At 36.2% G+C, this 5,901-nt stretch overlaps 1 pseudogene; it reads left to right on the forward strand.

Moving 5' to 3' along the window:
* The first annotated feature begins 726 nt into the window (after positions 1 to 726).
* LOC126265679 (uncharacterized) lies at positions 727 to 5,480 on the forward strand (annotated as a pseudogene).
* Positions 5,481 to 5,901: the final 421 nt, after the last annotated feature.

The following is a 5,901-nucleotide window of genomic DNA, read 5'->3' on the forward strand; positions in this document are numbered from 1 at the left end:
CAGCGTTTCAGAACAATGCGATCGATATCATGAGACACAAAGACAAAGAATCGAGCGCTTATCTCAGCTACGTGAAAATCTGAGTATCATTCGTCAATCAGAAACGAATTTTGATCGAGAAAGACGTCTGGAAAGTGCTAGACAAACAACACGTGCTCTACGATATTGAAACCGAAGCAAACCGACGACAACGACTAAATAATGACCAAATAAGAAGAACTAATAGACGTAATATTGCATGGCGAGAAAAGCATAACAGTGGGTTCAATTATGATGCCCAAATAAATTATTCTACTGCGTCTGAGATAGACCCTATGAATGTATGAATGTTAGAAATTAATTAATAATTGTTGATGTTGCTGTGGTGCCATCTATAGATCATCGTCATTATTGTTTTTTAATGTTTAGTATTTTAATGAGATTCATCATTGATAAACCGTTGTTTATTGTGTAATTGATATTTATTATTGATTATTGATAAATCGTTATTTATTGTAAAATTGATTATTTGTGATTGATTATACACCGCCACCTCTCGGTGAACGGACAAAACACTGAATGACAGGAATCTGTAAGTTCAGCATATTTTTACGCAATGGCGGTAGAAAATGTCTTAGTGAACAGTTCGTGCCGGTTGTTTTACTGTTTTACGGTGGAGTTTTAGACAATAATTAAAACTGTTTCTAACATTAAAAGTGATATATTGTGGTGTAGTAGGCAATAGACATGGAGAACATCCTCGACGTATTCCAAAAGCTGAATGAAACGTTGGCCGGCATTTCTTCCCACGGCTTCGATATCGCGTTGCCACCAGTGCGCTTTACTGATGCAACGAGATTGAGGAAATTGGTCAAGGCATTACGTGGAGAAGCAAAGAACTGGTATTCAACGTGGCAGCCAGAGCAAAAAATTTGGCTGACATTTCGCGAAGCCTTTGTAGATCTGTTTCCGGCCAAGCGTAACTTGGGTGAGCACTTAAATAGGCACTATTATTGAATAGTGATAACTTTGATTCATATTACGAGTATTCTAGGGAGAAAATTAATCTGCTTACTAAAACCCAGATTAATTTTACCGAAAATCAAATAGTAGAGATTTTTATTGGTGACATAACTGACCAGACCTTAAAAATGGGGGCTCAAAACAACAATGTTTCTATTACCAGTGAGTTAATCATTTTGCTCTCTTCTTATACAAAGTCGTCGCGTAAGAGAGCTCTTCCAGTAGATGAAAAGCTTGGACCGCTTACAAAATTTAGGAAGAAAATCGAACCGAGGGTTTGTTACTCATGTAATCGACCAGGACATCTTGCTGCCCCTTGTCCAGAGAATAACAAATTAGTGGGACGTGGAAGCCATTCAGTTAGAAATTTCCAACTGGCCAAAACAAAGAGAATGTAGAAAATTGTCAACGAAAACAACTTGTTTGCTCCTTTTGTGATAAAACTGGTCATACACAGGAACGCTGTTGGACAAAACAAGACGGAAACAAATAAATCAATTTCTGTAAAGTTCCAAAGCCTAACATTTACACTGAGTACCTGTTACATGGCAAACGAGTTTCCTGTTTGATTTATACGGGCTCAGATTGCCCATTAATTAAGAATCACTTTAGATATGGCGTCGAGTTTTCACCAAATTCTAAACGCAAAGGAGCCCATCCAGACAACAGCGTTCGCCACTCCGGACGGGCAATTTGAATACCTTCGAATGCCCCATCGGTGTTCCAGAGAGCAGTGAATAATGCCCTGGGTGCAATAAATATGATGGTATTTTATTGTATCTGGATGACATTCTCATCCCTTCATCTTCACCCAGGATATAATCGAGAGAGTTTACAATGGTCACACCATTGGCAACGACTTTGAAGTGGAAAAGTCGATCCTTTACCGAAAAATAGGTGAACTCGATCAAATTTGTTCGTGTCAAAAGGAAGCCGATTGGGCATACTCAGCATCTACCATGACGAACAGTGCCTCGTTGGATGGGAAAAAGTAACCAAGAAAATTTTGGTTTCCGAAACTAACAAAATTCACCTAGAAATATATCGCACATTGCCTTCCTGTCTTATAACGAAACGCCAATGTGGCAAAAATCAAGGTTTCCATCACTCAATTGATAAAACTGGCCCGTCTTTTCATACCGTTCATGCTGATTGCGCAGAGTTCTTCCCAGCTGATGCACAGGGATTCAAACATTTACTTTTACTAATAGACAGTTTCACTAAATGTTTAACTGTTGTTACCGTTGAAAACTTTGACAGGTGAAGGACTTGCAGAGCTCTGGAGAATAACATTACACTTTTTGGCGTACCTCATCGATTAATTTCGGATCGAGGAACAAACTTTACTGACTCCAAAGTACAATCTATGTTAAAACAACTAAACATTGAACACCACCTGATTGCTACTGGAGCATCTAGAGCTAATGACCAAATTGAGCGGTACGTTTCTACAGTATCAACATTGTTGGCAATCGAAGTTAGAAATGGGTCAGAATGGACGAGTGTTTTATCCAAAGTTCAGCTAACACCACAGTTCAAAAGTCAGGGTTTTCACCACTGAGACTTCTAATAGGTGTCAGTGTTAATTCCCCCAGTGTACAGTTATTGACTACCAACCTAGATAAACAAGATAACCCAATCAATCTTCAAGAAGATAGACAAATGGCATATGATAGGTTAAAGAAAAATGCTATTAACTATTAAAATCGCGTTTGATGATAAAAAGTGCCCACCTCAATGTAGGAGATTTTGTATTAACTCAGCAACAAAACCCAAGGCTAAGCAAACTAGCTCCTAAATTCAAAGCTCCATATAAGGTGATAAGAATCCTCCCACAAGATAGATTTGAAATTAGTTTCAAGCGCAAATAAGTAGTTCCAATAGATAAGAAAAAGTTGTATGAAGGCGAGTGGTTCGAAAATCAGATGAGCTCTCATGAAAACAATGATGAAAGTGAGAAAATTATTTTTATTTCTTTTTCTTTTTTTGTAGTCACCGAGTCTTTGTACGTGGAACAAACCATTGAGATTGGTCACTGAGTCCTTGTATGTGGAACAAACCATTGAGATTGGTCACTGAGTCCTTGTATGTAGAACAAACCATTGTAATTGGTCACTGAGTTCTTGTACGTGGAACAAACTATTGAGATTGGTCACTGAGTCCTTGTACGTAGAACAAACCATTGCGATTGGTCACAATGACAGAAATCTGTAAGTTTAGCGTATTTTTTATGGAATGGCGATAGAAAATGTCGCAGTGAACAGTTCTTGCCGGTTGATTTACTGTTTTACGGTGGAGTTTTGTTCAATAATTAAAACTGTTTCTAACATACACTAATAGATTGCTCTCTCTCTAGTAAATTTTGGTGACCAAATAAACATGGACAGTGACATCTATTGGGACTGAACAGTACTAAAACAACTCGGCAAATTTAAACTACTTCATATAAAGCCGCGTACAAACTTGAACAAAGTTCATATCTCTCGGGCAGTACCGCTCCACAAGCCAGTGGTGGCGGGAAGCCAACGGATCAACTGCAAGCCCAATCCTCACCCAGGGAGGTTCTAGGACCTTCCTCAGATTGGGCTTGTTCTTCCGGGAACCAGTTGACAGGGGGCTGGCATCTTTGTCAGTCCCGTCTTCTGGTTCAACTTCAACGCCGAACAGAACGCGTTTGCGTCGTTCCCGATAATCCAGCAGTGTGCAGTGAGCACTGTACATCGAAAGTGAGTAGGCAGTCATTCGTGTGATCATGAAAGTATTGTCCAGAAAAAAGGAAACGTAAATGCAAACAAATATGTATAGATATTGAGATACGCATGGTGGGGTGAGCTTAATAAGTAATTTAGAATTTCAAAATGTCAGTGGACATTACAAAAATTTTATGAGAATGACACCTTCTAACTTTGAATTCTTATTGAATGAAATTGGACCAAAAATAAAAAAAAATGGATACCAAATTCAGAAAAGCGATCTCTATTCAAGATAGATTAGCGGTTACTCTGCGGTTTCTAGCGACGGGTGATTCCTATAGCACTCTGCAATATTTATTTAAAATTTCCAAACAGTCTATAAGTAGGATTGTTCCTGATGTTTGTCAAGCGTTGGTAGATGTACTAAAGAAAAATATAAAGGTAAATATATACAAATTAAATTTTATTTTTATTATTAATATGAAATAAATTGTAATATACTAAGTATAACAAATCATAAAAGGTACAAAATAGAAAATTAGAACAAAAAAAGTTGAGATGCTGATGTATCATGGGTGGGTAACCGATGGGATTGCTGAAACTTGTCAGCGTGGAACATAATTTTTAAAATTTCTTCCTGTACGTTTGTGCGTAATTCATTACTGTAATTTTGTAATTTTTTACCAACCAGTTTACCAAAAATTTGGCATTCGGTTTCTTGCTCCGGCCTTGCCAACTAAATTAAACGCATAATCCAGCCTCGCGTCCTCCGACACCCTCGCTCGCTTTCTTTTGGGAGTCTGTGGTCTGGATGAAGGTGCCTCTTCCATCGAACTTTCGTTTGGAGACGCAGGTTCGACGATCTATAATAAATTAATACAATGAAATACATATTCAAGTATTTATTCATAAAAAATTAAAATGCTATTATCTTAGGAAATTTATAAAATAATTTTTACTGATATAATTTTGGGGATTTTTATACACAGAATAATGTCAAATAATTCTAAAATGAGAAATTTATTCTTTTGTGTTCTTTTTATTATTGTGTGGGAATTATCAATTTCCATTGTTTATAGTAAGTAAACCCAATTCGGACAATACAATTATTATATGTATTTTGAAAAATAACAAGAAGACAAAATCGTTTTATGGTGGTCATTCATGCATCTATTTATAATTAACGAAGCCTCGCTTTATTCGTTAATCACAAATCTCTTTAAGAAGAAGAGTCCTAAACAACAAAAATTGTTACAAACAAATATTGAAACTGTATTTGTTACAAACAAATCTGAAACAAAGTTTTTACTGCATCTTTTTATTCTTAATAGATGCCTGAAACAGAATTGGAATGGCTTGCAGTTGCAGAAGAATATGAAAAGAAATAGAATTTTCCACACAGTTTGGGAGCTTTAGTGGTGATTCAAAAACCTATACTAAGTGGCAGTGAATTTATGAATTATAAATCTACCTTTAGCATAGTACTTTTTGCTTTAGTGGATGCTAATTATAACATACTATTTGCTGATATAGGTTGTCAAGGACGAATTTCGGACGGAGGCATCTTTAAAGATACCCAATTACACAAAAAAATGATAGCAAATGATTTACATTTTCCACAAACGGCTCTTTTAGAATCAAGAGAAAAATGCATCCCATATTTTTTTATTGGTGACGATGCATTTGCACTAAGCGAAAACCTAATAAAACCTTTTTCTAGATATTTTCCTAAAGAAAGTTTCCAAAGAATTTTTAATTATAGAATGTGTCGAGCTCGAAGAGTAGTGGAAAATGTATTTGGAATCATGTTAAGTGTTTTTCGAATTTTACGAAAACCATTGCTTCTTGAGACAGAAAAAGCGTAATTAATTGTTTTAACAGCAGCGCATTTACACAATTTCTTGCGAAGAAATGAGATATCATCAAATTATTACACACCACCAGGTACATTAGATCAAGAGACAGAATAAGCTTTGATTCCAGGAAATTGGCGATCAACAGTCGAAGAAAACAGAACCTCATTTATACCTCTTTCGAATATTCCACGAAGATCAAGTCAAGCAGCCCAAGATATTCGAAGAGAATTGGCAGATTTTTTTACTGCGGAAAGTCGAATTAATTGGCAGGACAATTATGCATAAAATACCCATGTATTTACTTAAACCAATCATAAAATATAAATAAATAATAATAAAAACTTACCATG

Source organism: Aethina tumida, chromosome 5 (assembly GCF_024364675.1).
Source record: "Aethina tumida isolate Nest 87 chromosome 5, icAetTumi1.1, whole genome shotgun sequence".
NCBI classification, from domain to species: domain Eukaryota; kingdom Metazoa; phylum Arthropoda; class Insecta; order Coleoptera; family Nitidulidae; genus Aethina; species Aethina tumida.